We start from the raw sequence: 18813 nt of genomic DNA, 5'->3' as shown, positions 1-18813 counted from the left end.
TAAGTATAATTTGTTGTATTATGTTTCAACAAGGAGTCGCATTGAGGCAACGGAATGTCTAGGTAATCATGATCCAATATGGTTTAGGTTCCCCCCCTGTAAAGGTGCCCTTAAAACCTGACTTACTCAATTAGTAACATGTTCAAAAAGGCGCCTCAAATCTTTTCTTCAGAGAGGAGAGGATATAAGAGGGACTCTCGCAGGGAGAAATAATCTCGCATCAACTTCGTGACCCGTTAAAAATTAAAATCTTTATAGATACATCTTTATATCGTCGTACTCCGTTATTACCTAGGTATATAGATACAGATAATACATATAATTCTTACTAACGACTGGGAAAAAGCTTAAATTTATGTAGATATGCCTTCCCAGCGTGTAGTACCCCACTTAATAAATCTCTTGTGCGTAACTCCAAAGTTTTAATAGACGACTTTTAAGTCAAGTTCGTCGACTTCCTAATTAAGACTGTGTTCATTTCTAATACCTGCCTTTTAAGCATAGCAATCATTATTTTACCGACTCAAACAGTTTTTTTTTGATGTTTAATTAATTTATTTGAACTTTCTGATCAGAATACTACAGGTTTCCGTATTATAAGGACGATTTCAAACGGAATTCTACGAATCCATCCATTATATAGTGATCACATCAAGTAACATGTGTTCTTTAGTAACCAAGTATTAAATAACATAAATATAACATATAATTACGTCTATGCTATCTAAGGGTATATACCCTTGCGGGGTAGACATAGCCAACAGTCATCAATAGAGTGAAAGGTCACCTTCAGCTGTTTGACTTTTTACAAAATATCGAAAAAATCCGAAACAATAAGCTAATGTTAGAATTTTATCACTGAAAAACCCTTAGACCGCGGTGACGCCACTAAAACTGTCATTCATTATAAATCGTATAAACCTCTAGAGATCGTTAAAATCGTTATACAAAGTCCCAACCCACTCAGCGCTCCTATTACAAATTCAGAGGCTGTTTAGTCATTACCAAGTGACACCTGTTGTCGGCCACTTGCGTTGGTTATAAGGACTTCCAATTCCAACTTCCATGACGTCACGTTACGTACTGTTTTTCTGCTGGTTAATTTGTAGCTAAAAATAGGGACATGGAACGAATAGGAAGGTATTAGATGAATGTACCTTGGTCAAATTGAGTTCTTGTGAGTGCTGAACGAGACAAAATGGCTGAATTTGCATTACGCAAAAGAAGAATTCAGGAATCTTGTGAAGAAAGATGCGTAGTAGTTAATTTCAGACAGCAGTTATTGGATTTTATTGTAACTTATATTAATGTGGTATTTAAATTTTTATCCTGTGAAATAGGATTTCATTTCGCAGAAACCACTGTTTTCGTGATATTTCATAAAAACGATTTCGCGAGCGTAGTCGGGACTAAAGCTGGTGGTTTACAAAATTCACGCTGCGAAAACAAGCCTATTATATAGACGCATATAGCCTCGTAGGCAGCGTATACATTCCACGGGGAACTTAGAGTTAGTTGCATAATTAGTCGCCAGATGGCCAGAACTTGACCGGATTTGCGCAGATGTTTCCTGTGGCGACCAAACTATATTAAACTTGAGGGATGAATTTCAGTGGCACTTAATAATTTTAGATGTTCTATATTTGGATGTAATGGATTTCGTCGAGAGCGTGGTAAATGAAGTTTCATACTCCCCCATAACGTCTTGGTAGAACAAAAATCACGAGAACATTAGCTCATGTTCATCTTGGCGATAAAATTGATATTCAGATAAAGTGATTTTTGATTAGGTAAATAATGATGCCAGTAAAACTATTCTAAAGCGAACTGTATATGCTAATAGAAGACAAATACGTCATTTTGTCAAGAAGTTAAAAGAACGTGTGATATAACAAAAAAAGATTTTCTACATTTCATGTTATAGTCGCGTCGTGTCGCAAAAGCGTTAAGAGATTAAGGACTCACAACATGCGGCCACTTATCGCTGTTTGTCTACATGACAGCTACATGACTGACATTGACGCAGGAGATGTTATCTGCGAGCAAACAATACACCCTTAGCAGCCTTAGCAAATATATCACTAGGTATTAACATAATAATATCTAAAGCCGTCGGTAGGCGAGCGGGTTAAGATATCCGCCTGCTTTTTACCTAAAAAAATTGCAATAAGCGATAATTGCGCGAACGTTCGCTAATCCTTACTTAAAAAACCATCACGAGTATTTGAAATCATGATTCCATTGACTCAAGTTTCAATTGTTTTTGTTCATTAAAGAAACATTTAATAGTACAAAAGACCAGTCATTCTTTATTATGTACGACTATATTAACGAGCAAAACCGAATGAAAAACTTTTAACGTTAACCCCAACGTTCCTTTTAAAGCAATTTTCCTTGAAATGCCGTCTCTTGAGCCACGCTTAACGTTCTTCGTTTAGTAATAAGATATTCACAAACATGTTAAAATGTTACTGAAACGTTTCAAAAGGGAATGCTGTTAAGCTTTATTACGACGACCTCCTTTATGTGTAAGACCGACACCCCCCTGTTTGCACGACGTTATTTTTGGCAATCTGTGCCGTAACCTTGATGAAAGAAATGGATCTTCACGATGGCAAACAAACTCAGAAGATACTACTGAGTTACTGAAATACATAATAATTGCGCCTCTTTTTTGGGGGAGCAGCTTGAAATATATCAAAACACTTGTCAAACTTTCCAAAGAAAGTAAGAAACAAAAATTATTTATTTGAATAACTGTATGTTTGATAACTTTACAATAGTTTTCTCTTTTATTTATAATATTATTATACATTAAAACCGTATTAGCTCAGCTTCTTGTGCTTAATCCATATTCATCGTGTGCTTAGGGTACTAACTTGACCTTTCTCTAAAACGTTTCAGATTTTGATCAAGCTTAGTTAATTTAAAGCCTCTGGACATAATCGAATGACAGCTACGGTTTGGTTATCGTTACGTATATAGTGCAACATAACCTAAAAGTAAAGTTAACAGTAAATACAGCTGAACGTGGCCTTCCAAGACAAGACTGTTGGCTCTGTCTACTCGGTAAGAGATATAGACGTGACTGTATGTATGTATGTAACAACAGTAACTTAATTAGAACTGTTAACTGTTTATAGCTAAAATACAAATGTGACATCACTAGTGACTTTAAAATTTTATAGAGCCAACCACGTGAAGGAAATCCTTGGATTTCAAGCTTCGAAGGAGCGCTTTCAATGGCGCCGGTTGTCAATCTTGAGCAACTGAACTGTGTGAATTATTCAACCGCAGTTGAATTTCTTCACAAAAAGATACTTAAAATGGAAGTAGTTTTAGAAATCCACCGTTGGAAGAGAGCACGATCGGAAAGGTCAAACAAATAATCAAACATACATAATATTTAGTTGTATGAACAAATTAACAGTAAAAAAAGAAGAAAAGTTTGTAGCTAACTGAATATTTTTCTGTAATGGATGGTTTTCAACCAACTACTCTCATCAGACCAACTATAAGTTCTGTTTTGAATCGCGTTAGTTCTATACTCACCCGTAATTCTAAAAGAAAGCCTGTAAACTACCTACTGTAATTGGTGGGTACTTGTTGCATATAGCTTGAAACAAACATTAACTGACATTTAGATAAATTTATTTTTCTCAACTCGGCGCAAGTGGCAATTCGGAATGGGAATAGCTGATTTTTTCATATAAAAGGCTTGTATAACTCGCATAATGCGCCACTCCACGGCACAAAAGCCACGGTAATGGCAAAATTAACGTATACCTATCGTGATGCTCACCGAGGCTCGAGTCTATTTTTATTGGATTTTAAACTTTATCCCTTGGTACATAAAAAATAATTTTATTAACCCAATAAAATTATATCGTGCGCGCCGCGGTCTAGATATGAACTGTCTTTTTCTACTGAATGCAAGATTTAAAAAATATAATGTGGATTTTCAAGCCTGAAAATACAGAATACGTTTATAAATTTGTAGTATTAGCCGAAACTTTAAAATGTAAGGTATAAGTTAACTTAAGTGATTTTTATTTTTTTTAATACAATGCCGTTTTATACAATCTTACCATTTATGCTTAAAAGTCAGAACAGGTTTATAGCAAGGTAGAATTTGGAGCTAACAATCAAGTATTTAGCTAAATTTTTATCCAAGCATTATGAATTAGAGATTACAAGAACCGGCCATCCCAGTAAGTTAAAATCATTTTATATTAATTGTATTTATGTTTGTCAAATATAGGAACAAACATTGTACAAAGGAGGCCGTTACTCGTATTTTTATGAAATGTTTATTTGTAGGTCTTTGTTTATAAATACTTTATATAGAAGCGAGCGCTTTTGAGCGTGTATTCCTGAACGTGTGAAAGGTTCAGAAATAACACTACCGAGAACAGAGGGTCTCATTACCGAGGCAACCTTGTTATTGACTGAATAAATAACCAACAGCTAACAAGCACACATTTTTCATAAGAGTTGAAAGTGAATGCTTAGTTTATCTAACACTTGTTTTTTACCGCAACTTCGTCCGCGTGTTTGTTAATAAGTTCTCGTCGAATTTCCATATATCATATTCATCACATCTGTCAGTCAAATTAAACCTTTTTTCACAGTAAAAAGTTATTTAAGTCATTAAGCCTACGTTCTTCCTCAGGATCAACTCTATCTTTGTATAAAATTTCATCAGTTCAGTAGTTTCGGCGTAAGCGTAACAGACAGACAGAAATAAGTAAGATTAGTAAATTAAGTAGGGATAGTAGGAATCTTGAATGCAGTTTATTTAATTTAATTATGTGTGAAAAGGTAAATTAAAGTTTGATCACTGGAGCCTCCATTCTGTCACAATCTTCTTATCTTCCTTGCGTTGTAACTATTGCTTTCAGTTAACTTAAAACACACCTAAATTTTACATTAATCCAAAAAATTAACGGAACTCACTATCAACTTACACAACATCTTCATCTTCATTCATCATCATCAACTTTCTCTAAACCGTATTTTTTCTACACATTTTGTACAGATATGAAGGTGAAACTTATTCTACAATTTTATGTTGCTATTTCACTTTATATCTTATAATAAAAAGCGAATATAAATAAATTAGGTACAGTAAGTAATTTCGGGATAATTCACCGAGGGTCCGCTAGCGAAATAACTCTTGATATTTTTTCCGTTTTATACATGGCGGCGAAGCTAACTGTAGCCTTTGATCTTAAATAATTACAAGAAGATTAGGTTTCCAGTTAATTAGTGCTAGCAAAAGTAAGAGGAATGTGAATTATTTAATTAGGGAAATTACAGAGGGCTCTCATTCAGTAGGGGTACTATTGGTGCGTATAAAAGTTTTGTTAAATATACGAATCTTTGTACTCACTAACCTTTGTCGTCTTTAGTGCCTTAACTCGAGACACAAAGTTCCAGCTTCGTATCCCGGCCAGAGAATTATGATAAAGTTTTCTGATTGATCTGGAAAATGTTTAGTAAATAAATGTCTATGAATATATAAGTGTTTAATAATATTATATTTTTAATACTCACACAACATTATTACGAACATACGAAAATTTGTATGGACGGATGAGTGTAAGCATAATATATAAGGTAGCTTGTGTAAAAACTTCTAAATAGATTTTAATGAAGAATCCCAATCTTTGATAATTATTTAATATGAAGGAACACCAGCACTTTAGGAATAGACATATATTTTTTTATATATTTTGTCCCATATCATTAACATTTGCTCTGACAAATTTCGAAATCTGGATTTTTATCCTGTTATGGACCTGTGTCCAGTGTGGGAGAACATTTTGTTTTACCTTTTTCGTCAGGTGACCTACATAAAAATGAATATTGTTATATCAGTGGAAATGTTAGAGCCGACCGTGTAAGGTCCCAGGTTAAATTCCCAGGGCAGACAAGTCCTAATTATGAAGATAAATTGAATGTCATTCTGGATTATGTAGGTTTATTCTTAGCATTCTTCATTCATTCATTACACCCTTGATAATACTTATAATGAACCTTTTAAACTTAATAAATACGATATCATCTTCTGCATATTCATACATATTTATTGGAGATGTAAAAAAAGGGAAATGTAACCAAGTTACTCACAACATTGTACTATCAACACACAGCCGATATCATGTAATGAATTTGTATGATTTTGCTTGAATATTGTTCGTTTAAATTTAATATTGTAATTAAATGTTGAACGGTTAAGGAACAAAAAAAGGAAGTAATAAGTGTGGCACCGGCATAAATCCTACATATGGTCACGTCCATATCCCTTGCGGGGCAGACAGAGCCAACAGTATTGAAAAGACTGAATGGCCACGTTCAGCTATTTGGCTTAATGGTAGAATTGAGATTCAAATAGTGACAGGTTGCTGGCCCATCGCCTAAAAATAAGAAACCCAAGTTTGTAAGCCTATCCCTTAGTCGCCTTTTACGACATCCATGGGAAAGAGATGGAGTGGTCCTATTCTTTTTTGGTATTGGTGCCGGGAACCACACGGCACATAAATCCTATCTCGGCCATGTATCTATCACTCTTTTCTGAGTTACGTACATACTAACCGATGCTCTTATGGTGAGGGAAAGCATCGTGAGAAAATCTGCACATTCAGGCAACTGGATGTGTAACATAGTAACATATTCTACATAACTAGGCTTCCAAGACTTCTCTTCGTGGAAATTTCTTGGAAAAGCAATAATTTAAATCTTCTGCATACATACATATGGTCACGTCTATATCCCTTGTGGGGTAGACAAAGCCAACAGTCTTGAAAAGATTGATCGGCCACGTTCAGCTATTTGGCTTATTGATAGTATTGAGATCCAAATAGTGACAGGTTGCTTGCCCATCGCCTAAAAAAAGAATCCCAAGTTTGTAAGCCTGCCCTTTAGTCGCCTTTTACGACATCCATGGGAAAGAGATGGAGTGGTCCTATTCTTTTTTTGTATTGGTGCCGGGAACCACACGGCACATAAATCTTCTCCCTTTATAATTTAAGAAGGTGGACATGGATTTTCTTCGCTACTCCTTTAAACTGCGTTTATTTCTGACCACCTGATACACAATATCCTATGTTCTCGTCTCAGGAGTATAATCTATCGGATTACAAGAAGATATTGGCGATAACTCGCCAATATTATACAAGTCCTTTGAGGTAACTGAGATCTTTGGACGAGTTTGGTTATACCCTCGGGGATAATTTATTCCATCATTGGTAGTAATTGTTACGATTTAAATACCAGAATTGAAGAAGTTGGTATTTAAAAGTGAAAATGTAGGTTACTAGGCGAGTGTTAATGCCAAGACGAACATACTTAAATCGATTCAAGGATGTTCTGGACATTTGAAGTAAGGTCAAGTGTACCCTGAATCGACAATTATGAAAGAAAATGTTAATGAAATTGATTAATTAGTTGAAGCAAAATAAAAATGCGGGCGTCATGGCAAGTTGATGTCTACGCCTTCAGTAGAGAGGCGTTATTATATGTATTAAGTAAGTAAGTAAGTAAATGCTTTATTGTTCACTAAAGGAGTACATTACAAATAAAAACAGTACATTACAAAGGCGGGCTTATCCCTAAGTGGGATCTCTTCCAGCCAACCTATTAGTAGGTTATATGCTGGTTTGATGGAGAAATAAAGACATAGTGTGTGCTAGCTACATTGAATCACAGTAAATATGCAGTGAAAAAGACTCGATAGGCAATATCAGTTAATTAGTATGAAGATGCAATTGAATTAGATAGTAGCAAGTTACCAGTGCATAACCCAAAAGAAGAATCCTAAGTTTAAAAGCCTATCCCTTAGTCGCCTTTTACATCCACGGGAAAAAGAGGGGTGGTCCTATTCTTTTTCTTTTGGTGCCGGGAACCACACGGCCCAATATAAATAATTATATATTTCATTTAATAAATTGTGACGAACACGTTATTTCCTATACATAACAGTCTCAGAATTGTCACTATAAATTCCCAGTTTAAAAGTAAATAAGGCTGTCTTCGCAAGTTGCTGGCAAAAACACGGAAGCAATCAACAACCCAAGCATGAAACTTTAATGCTCTCAAAGGAATTGTCTTCTTTACCCGCTTGCATGGGCCTTGGACATAACGGACCTGAATATACCACTTCAATATTAATGGTAACAATGTATTTTTTTTTCTACTTAGTACCTAAAACCTCCATATTTATGTAATTTATTTAATACGAGTATACTCCTAATTCCATCATAAATCCTTTTAATTCCTTTTAAAGACTGCTGGCTCTGTCTACCCCGCAAAGGACAAAGACGTAATTATATGTATGTATGTATGCATGTATCTTTTTAATCTTATCAGACCACCGCTGTTTAACTTCCTACGAACTATCTGTGAATGTGTAAAATATACACACACAAGCAGAATAAATATATCAGGCAAAAGTAAATGTACATATGCGTTGAAAAGAAAAGACCAAGACGAACGTTACCTTGATCAAATTTACAATGTTTTGGCGAAAGGTCAGGTCAAGAGGCATCAAGGAACTGCATGGCAATATTGATGTGCATAAAGCAAAAGCAGAATTCAAGGAATGTGGCGAGTGTAAAAACATTGTCTTTACTAATACAAAGTCCCTCAATAGAATTAGCACCAAAACTACACGTTACCCAAACGAGTCCATTGAAATACAAGTCTTCATACGACGGCATTATTCTCAAAAGAGAATGTATAACTCCAGTTATCCTTCATTATCCCATTTCCAACAATAACAATGCTAAAATAGGATCTGTAATTCTGAAATACAATGCACGTTACACCGCTCGCGAGCACGCGGCTCTAATTGGCTGATTCCAAGAGAGTACAAGCCACTTCAGTTATTTTCGACATCAAAGCGTGCATCGCCTCGTTGCTTATTGCTTGATTCTGTGACATCGTAAGGATATGTGGATTTATAAGTCACTAGCGACCGGCCCCGGCTTCGCACGGGTGAAAAAATTATAAATGTTATTATACATAAAAACCTTCCTATTGAATCACTCTACCTGTTACAAAAAACCGCATCAAAATCCGTTGCGTCATTTTAAAGATTTAAGCATACAGACAAACAGACTAAAATAGCGACTTTGTTTTATACTATGTAGTGATAGTGATGTTATAGTTTCTAATATTTTGACAGCCTGTTTGCGTTTCATAGCGCAGTCTCAGTAAGACAAAAGGTGATTCATGGATTGTTAGTAAAATCCGATCCGAGTATAGGAGTGAAATGGAAGAAAAGAGGACATATATACACATATTTATGCATATAGTCACGTCTAAATCCCGTGCGGGGTAGATAAGCTAACATTCTTGGAAAAACTGTAAAGCCACGTTCAACTGTTTTATGATGTTATTGAGATTCAAATAGTGACAGGTTGCTAGCATCGCCTACAAGAAGAATCCCAAGTTTATTAGTCTTTTCGTAAGTCGTCGTTTACGACATCCATTAGAAAGATATAGAGTGGTCCCATTCTAAAGTGACGGGAACCATACGGCACAATTATATGAAATTAATTTTACTCCTCATTCGTTCTGTCACGTCTTGGTTTATTTTATTTTCGTTGAAAAATTTCGTTCACGCGACATGTGGCCAATTAACCGATACGTGTTTAACTTTCATGTGGATGTGTGTATGTATTGTGAATTAAAGGTCGTGAACTGTCTCGTTTATTTCAACATCGGTCCGGTTCATTGTTCGAAGTTGTGTTTTCTATCTATTGTTTCATTTCTAGTCCGAAATTAATATAATTTATGTCAATGAATATAGCTCATGTCCAGGGCTTTTGGGATTTTTGTGAATAAAGTGTCTTATACATATTCGCACGGTTATTCCTGCTCATAATATAAATGCGAGTGTTTGTAAAGATGTTTGTTACTTTTCCACGCAAAACTTACTAGACGCAAGCTTATGATATCTATACTTATATTATATAGCTGAAGAGTTTGTTTGAACGCGCTAATCTCAGGAACTATTTGTTTGAACGCGCTAATCTCAGGAACTACGAGTTCGAATTGAAAAATTATTTTTATGTTGAGTAGACCATTTATCGAGGAAGGCTCAAGGCTTTATAACATCACGCTTTAACTATTAGGAGCGAAGAAATAATGGAAAATGTGAAAAAAAGGGGAAAATTATTCATCCTGGAGGGCTTCAATCATGTCCAAAATAACTATACCATGCGGACGAAATCACGGGCACAGCTAGAAATGTAATAAAATGCATATTCAGTATAAAGTCCTTAAGTTGTTGATATCAAGGAACAAATAATAAGATGAGAGTACTTACCTCAAGTTCCACTTTCAGTCAACCACTACGTTGCCTCGTATTTGTAGAGTTACTTAATTGGGGTCAGTGACTCGTAAGCCACATCTGGGAACGGAAAGATTTTGAAGCACATTTCATCTGAAACTGAAGGAAATTGATCAAAGTCTCGCGAGACACGCACGAATCAATTGTTAACCTCGTTATTTTTTCTCGGAAACATACTATATGTGTATATAGACGTTCTTGAGCTTATTTATGGATAAGTTCTATATATAAATTTCAAAAGGATTGGATTTCATTTGTCCAATTTCTACGAAAGTATATTTAATTCGCAATGAGTAAAATTGTTCATGGATATTTTGACTGATACACCATTTTTAAAACTATCATTACAGTGACAAAAAGCAAACATACATACATATAATGACGTATTTAGCCCTTGCGAGGTAGACAGATCCAACAGTCTTGAGAAGAATGGAAGATCACATTCTCAGCTGTGTGGCTCAATGATGGAATTGAGCGTTAAGTAGTGGCAGACAGTGTAGCCCATCACGAAGAAGAAGAACCCAAAGTTTATCAACTTTTCCCTTACTCATCTTTGACGTTGTCCTATTCTAAAGTCATCATATGAAGTTGTCCTATTCTAAAGTCCCGGAAACCACATGGCATCAAGGCACGGCAAGACGTTTATTTAAGTTATTTAATTATTTTTACTAAAAGCAAAACATAACAGGGTTTCGTGAAGTATAAGTATGGTAATAAAAATAATTTACCAATAAGAAGTTAGATTGCAAGACAAAACTTTCTGAAACTGACCCGGGGTCAAGTAAAAGGTCAAAGCCAAATTAACGGATAATTCCGGAAGGCGAATACGCCTAATGTGTGGAGGTTGTTTTTCTTTGAGGCCGTAAGTGGATGTATGAAAAATTACGGTTGAGGATAGTGCTATCACAGTTTAGCTAATGGGGAAAAAGTACACAAGCGTAGTCCTACTGTCGGTAAGTTTATTGGTAAGAAAAATCCTAGTAGTTCTACTAGTAAGACTACCCGGTAGGTATGGGGGGACATTTCCCCTCCTAGTTTTGTGCTTTGTGGTTCCCGGTAACAATAAAAAAAAAAAGAATAGGACCTTACCGTCTCTTTCCCATGGATATCGTAAAAATGGACTAAGGGATAGGAAGAGAAATCCCATGTTTATAGCATGGGATTCCTCTTTTAGGCGATGGGCTAGCAACCTGCCACTAATTGAATCTCAATTCCATCATTAATCCATACAGCCAAAAGTGGTCTTTCAGTCTTTTCAATGCCGTTGGCTCTGTTTACCCCGCAAAGGATATAGGCGTGATTATATCTGTGAATGTACGTAGCAGTAATATTTGTCGTAGCAAATCGGATTGAAGCGTAGATCTTCGTAGCATATTTTCTCGTAGAGGATCGTAGCAAACAGGTATGTCTTGGACACTCCTAGCTTTCTTGACAGTCGTAGCGTTCGTGTTAAAAGTAGTAATTCTAAGAATTGACTTGTTGATTCTTTTTGTCTTATAATAATATTTTCTTTTAAACTTGACCAACAACTGAAAAAAAATAGCACCATTTTAGTACGTCTCTTTGAGTACACCATTTGAGTAACCTTTTTAAAATTCTTAAAATTAAGTAACGTCGTCCTGGTGAGGAGTCCAATGTGCGCATATGATTCCGACCCTGGATTGTGCAACAGCTTTACATGAAGCGATTTTCGCAACCTTTGTAAGATAATGTAACTCATATTGGATCATAGTTGCCTGTCTATGTAGGTTTCCTCACAATGTATTTCCTCACCTTAAGTTTGGTTAGCAATCAAACTAATGTACTAAATATCGCTTCAAGTTACGTAATACCTGTAATTACGGCTGTACATTGACCAGCTTGTTACGGCTAATGTTAGCGCGCGTCACAGATGAGTTATTACGTACTTAGCTTAGTTTGACTCGGTACTGATGATTACGGTAAGGAGGAGACATGACTAATGACTAAGAGTTTGAAGATTAATAAATTTTATAAATTCAGGGAAATGTCAGCTGTTCAGTGTATGAGCAGAAATCAGCTTAAAATTAGACATTCAAAACTTTCACAGTTAATGGTTTGAGATCTACGTTTGCGCACATAAAGAATAAACAAGGCAAATAACCGAAGTGGGTTTTACAGCTTATTCTGATACAGGGAGGAAACATAAATAGAAAACAGAGAGAGAAAAGATACGTTATATATTTATCTACGGTTATTAGCGTTAGTATATTTAAGATTGAATAAACACTCGGTTTGAAAAATTGAGACTTTAGTATATGGAGAACCTTGGTATAACTTGTAATCACGATGCAGGAGGAGAGAAAACAATTATAAGGTCTTAACTTTCACTTTACTTATTTAATAAATATATTATATTGAAAAACGCCAATTTCATATGAAAGTCATCACCTAACCATTTTCGGACTTCCCTCCGGTTGTGTAATCTTCTCTATTCTTTTATCTGCGTTTATTTCAGCGACGTGAGCAACTGGCAATCGAGGTTGCGCAGGATTGATGACCGCATACGAAAAAAAAATATGGCCGTTCTTCGTGCAGTTTTGAAAAGGTGTCAGTATAAATCTTCTGAACAGGTGATTGTGGGTCGCTATAGGATACTGACTTATGGAGAACAAATTAAGCGTGTGTTATATTTGCACATTCGTCTAGCGCTAATTTCCATGTTGGTCTAGTAGTGAAGAAAAAACATTTGATTTTCTTTTATTATACATACATAGACATATAATCTTGCTCTTTGCCGAAGGGGTGAGCATAGCTATCTTTATGCATGCTCATCTGTTAAGCGTACTGTTGAACCGACCTTTCGCCAGGACGTACAGATTACACTCGCATATGACAATAACTAGATAATATAACTTCTTGAAGAATCCTTCTTAGATAACTGGGCCATGGATATATAACATAACTCTCCATCGTCATTCTTTATTTCTATAAAATGTTAAAACCACAATAAAATAAAATATATCATACCGCGATCTGCTCTTAAAAATTCAAATCAAATTTATCTTCATTTCTTTAGTATCAAATAAAGTGTACAGTATCGGCAATTGGCATAACTATAAATGCGATCGTACAATAAAATACCCGATTTGGTACTTTCAGTCGGGACTGAAATTCAGAATATCAAGTGTAGGGTTTACGAGTGGCATTTATCGCCCAAGTTGGGAGGGCTTGTTGCGACTGAGGGTTTGAACTGTTAATGATGACATAACACCTGGGAATTTCCATGATCTTTTATATAACAAATGAACTTAATCGGTGACTTGGTACGAGTAAATTTTGTGAGAGATTCTAACAATCGTTTATATTTGATCACCTACATTTAACAAGGAATTTAAATGCTGAATTTCTACTGCCTGCGATAAACTATTGAATTAGCAGCTAAAATAAAAAAAACTTTAAATAAAAGTCATGTGCAATATTTAAAGGATTTTTGTATAATCTGTCTATATATTCAACATACTTAGACATATTATATTATATTGGAATGTCTACCAATAATCGTTAATGAAATTTGAACTATATTACTTCATGGCCTAAATTATTTGTTGTATCTTTGTATTCATCATTAAAGGGACGAAAGTGACGTGGATGGATTGTGATTGATGAGGTTAATTACTACCTGCAGGAAGATCGGATTTAATTGTTACATCATTTTTATTAAGCGTAGAACAAGTCTTTTGGATAAACTTAATGGGCTGGAAATTATGGCTGTAAGTAGTCTAATAAAAAGCTATATACGAGTATAAAATAAAATCACCGAAATTGAGGATTCTACTCCTTTTTAAAAAGGGTTAAATAAAGGTGCCGTGTGGCTCTCGGCACCAAAACAAAAAAGAATAGGATCACTCCATTTCTTTCTCATGAAAATATAAAATGTCATTAAGGGTAATATAATATATAAATATAATATACTAAGGGTAGGCATTACAAGTTGGATTAGGTTTCCCTGTTATCAGAATCACAGAGGTCCAACAGTTTGCCTTTCTTACCCACTCTAGAGTCAATTCTTCTCTTAACAACCATAATCAGGGCAAATTAGGAGAATGTAATCGCTCTTACATACACATCCCTTGTGGGGTAACCAACAGACTTGAATAGACTGAAAGGCCGCGTTCAGCAGTATCATAATTTAATCGCTCTTACTTTGGACGCTTATCTCGATTGCGTCCTTCATAGGACTTACCCGGGATTCTCTTATCATCACGATCCAGAAGTAGGTATCCCAAGTAATTACACGAAGTTATTATAAAGGAACAGCACGCCGCCAACAGGGACCATTCAATTTCCACCTAAACACGACCTTTATACCATCGCATTAGGCGGCGCAATTTTATAAATACATAAAAAGGTACATAGAGTTGGATTGGATCGTGTTTCCGAGTTATGAGGGTCGGGACGACCATGCGTCACAATCACTCTTTGTCCCAGAACAGCGCCTTCCCTCTAAATATTGTTTTTAGATGGTTTAACGGCAAAACACATACAGAAGCCAAGCCAAATTCACTCATATTCTCAGAACCTTAAAATATAATTTACAGTAGCAAAAGAGCGTGGATGTTAAGCCTTTTTAGTTGCGAGTTGAAAGTAAGATACTTTTATGGCGTTTGACGTAGTATTTACGTTCGCGCATAGAAAAAATCTTAGTTATCACTTTCCTCTGATTGGCAATAGCGCAAATATGTTTGCCGATATAAACGATGATTACACCATGGTAAGAAATAAACTTTTACATATTTTTAATAATAAGTCCATACTTGCGAATTACTTACTAATTTACGTCGCATACTTAAGCTTAACGTATCTTGATCAAATTAAGGACGTCCTGGCAAAAATCAGGTCAAGAGTAACAGAAACCGCTGAGCTTGCATGAAGAGAGTTATGAATGTGGAAAGATGTAGTCTCTGCCTACCCCTCCGGGAAAAAGCGTGATTTTATGTATGTATGTATACTTAAGCAGTAGGAATGGAAAACAGGGAAAGACAAGTCCCGTCAGTTCCCATGCATATAGATGTTATAATAACAGCATAATAACATTCCTTTTATCAATTTTGTGGACTGGATCGAGCCCCATTTAGGATAAATACCCCAAAGAATATTATAATGAATAAAACATACATACATTAAATCAGTCTGGAATAGTAATCTCGGCATACTTCTTTCATTTCAACTCTCTTCATTAAAATATGTACTATTATTTGATAAATTATTGTCTTTTTTTGTTGCATCTTTCGATAAATGAAATATAAAATATTCAAATAGTGTAAATAGATAAGTAATCTAATAATGTTGTTTAATTGTTCTAAAGTCAAAAACAAAATAGGTACCTACTAAACAACAAAAAACTTATTTCATTTACAAATTTCAAATCTAGAATACTCACGTTCGAGATCTAGCTTTAAAAAAAAACAAAAGTAGTTCGTCCCCGCCTTCGGTCGACTGCAATTGAAAAGTAAAGGAGTTCCAATACAGTGCCGCCCACTTAATTCCCAGCAGATGAGTGCATATCGACATAGCTATGCAATGCACTCCTATATGCATCTCCTTTGAAATTACTTCACTACACTTACACACAGTTTGCTTGAGCTGTTGAAATGTTTATTACTTTGCTTGACGATTTGATGATGATAATGAATTTAATGTACGCTTTATTTGTAAATTCTCACTATAAGTGAATTTGTATATTCATTTTTTGAGAATAAAATTTCTGTAATGACATTTAGGCGTTTGGTTAGTAACCTATCGCCAATTGAGCTAAACGTCGCTTTTTGAACTGGTAACATTAGTACAAAACACAATCTGTATGGAACAATAAGCGGACTTAATGTTAACATTGGCTCTGCTTGCCATGTACAGGATAATTATTATGTGACATGTGTATGTGTTGATGTTTTAAGATCTTTGATAAGCCCTGTGTCTGATTATGCAAGAAAGAGAGGTATATACATCTATATATTATGTATACACGAAGATAAATGCTATTAAATATCAAATCCAGCTTGAATCTTGGTTACACATTCATTGGCCTGAATGTGCTTATGATGTTTAACCTCAACGTGATCAGTGTTTTGTCAGAAAAGGGCCTTCGGTACAACCGACTGTAGAAAAACATGATCCTCTTTTCATACAGATCAAAGCCATAGACGGTCAACTTCCTCCGTCTTTGACTGTACAAATTGTACATGAGTATATGGTCGCAGTGGGATTTGAAAACGATTTATTACCAAACATTTTTTTGCCCGTGGAACACACTAAGATGGCAAAGCAAACAAAGAAATAGAAAATCACTTAACAAACTCACAACATGTGTATGTTAAGTGAGAAGTTAGAATAGTTTGGATTAGGTGAAATGGCATCGCAATTGATATTATACTAAGTTATTATCGCAAATATATGTGTACGCTATATATATGATAATATATACATAATGTGAATTTCATAAATAGAGCAGATACATAGGAATATCTAGCAAAACACTCGAATCTTAAATTTCCCGTAGTGCCATCGATAATTCCGATTCCATGCGACTGCGAGTCGTATTCGAGAGCTAGGCAAATAGACCGCCAGCGGAGTTATTTCAAACTTAGTGCATATGTCGCGGGCATAGCGTATTACGGGTCGAACGCGATTGGCCCGGTCTGACCACGATATCGTATATCGACCAAATCACAGGTACATTGTTTTATTTAGACACTTATTGCTTTATCGCCTTGGTTTCTAACTGTTAACATAGACTAAGTTTTGGGTAAATAAATAAATAAATGTATGATAAGTAGTAGGGATGGACTATAACAACTTAGTGCATATGTCGCGTATAACGTAATACTAGGTCAAACGTGATTGGCCAGTTCTGACAATGATATGACTGCATATTGGTCAAAACATAGGAGATGATTTCGTGATCTGCGGGGCGCGTCGCCGTTTTTATCGCGTGATAAATAATTGCTATTTCGTTTTTTATTATGACGTGAAAAGGGACGGCGATAGTTTATAGCGCCGTGCTAGCCAGATCACAGTAATCGACAAAATTAAGGACTGATTGCTTCATAATATAACCAGTACATAAAGTTTAAATCGAATAAATAAACATTTTCGCCACTTTTTCTATAAAATAATTAGGCACATCACTATTGGGTAGCTAAATAATATAATTCAGCGCTATGCCAGCTGTGATAGAAAGGTATACATTATCTTCCTAGAATGCATTGTAATTCATGGGACACAACTTGAGCTGAATATTGAAAATAAAATCAATATTTTTAAAATGGCTAATTACTGACATTTGTTTAAATGTGCTTCAATTTGCAATCAGGCAAAATCATAAGAGCCAGGAGAATCTCGATTGGTCTGGTTTAACGATTCGCCCACAACACATACATAACTTTGTCATACACCCTATGCACTTATCTCCGCTGAATTAAGTGGGTGTATTGAAAGTACTGAAACTCCATTAGTTTTCCTACGATAGCTTCATAATATTCGTTGAAGTAGTTCTTTTGAACCGTCATAACTGTACGTGGCAACGACCTTTTGACTGAATAAACATATATTCTTAATATTAATAATTGACTAAAGTGTACTTATTTTTGGAATGTTGATTTATTAGACGTATGTTTGGGAATATGTAAATTCGCTGTTAGGCGAATAAACTTTAATGATATATCTTAAAAGGTTTATTCCTAAAGATTAAACGGTGTTATCTTCAAATTTCTATTACAAGTTGATGATTTATGTCTTGTGAATCTAAACTGTGTACACATTTTGTTGTTAACCGTTATTTATACTTTATAGTAAAAAAATAGAATATGTGTGGAACAATAGGTAGACTTCATGTTAAAAGCATAATGTAACAGTTTATATTGAGTTATTGTGGCTATAAACTTATACTAAATATAAAAACCTATTCAATACTATATGCATACATTTTGCGGCAAAATACAAAGAGATTAGATTTAATTATTACATTTAATTATTTAAATTAAAAATCAAAAAAATATGACTAAGAAAGATATTTAAAATAATGCAATGCATAAAGTCAATGTAAATGTTTGGACATCCTGCGCTCGCTACGCACATCCAGATTATCAGAAATCCTGTATATGAGAAAATTAATGCATGAGTAAAAAAACCTGTTATTCCTTAACATGCTTTTAACAATGGAGGCCGAGCTTCGAAGCTCGAAAACGAAAGAGAGTCTCACAGAATCATAACGTAAATCAGACCGGGCAAGGGGGATTTAATTCCTTATCAAAATAATATCAGAGTGTTTGAAGAGGGCGCGGTTTTCATTAACAAGTTTCTTAATTTCTGTTTGCAGAGCTTCTTTGAATGTTAAGGCGTTTAACTTTCACAATTACACGCACTTTTCCCAAAACCCTGGTCAATACAAAATGGGTGCTCCAGTTATAAAAAGTTATTTAAAGACGAGAAAAACATCC

This window comes from Amyelois transitella, chromosome 6 (assembly GCF_032362555.1).
Source record: "Amyelois transitella isolate CPQ chromosome 6, ilAmyTran1.1, whole genome shotgun sequence".
Lineage (NCBI taxonomy): Eukaryota > Metazoa > Arthropoda > Insecta > Lepidoptera > Pyralidae > Amyelois > Amyelois transitella.
The sequence above is the reverse complement of the archived record's forward strand: the minus strand, read 5'-3'. Positions refer to the sequence as shown.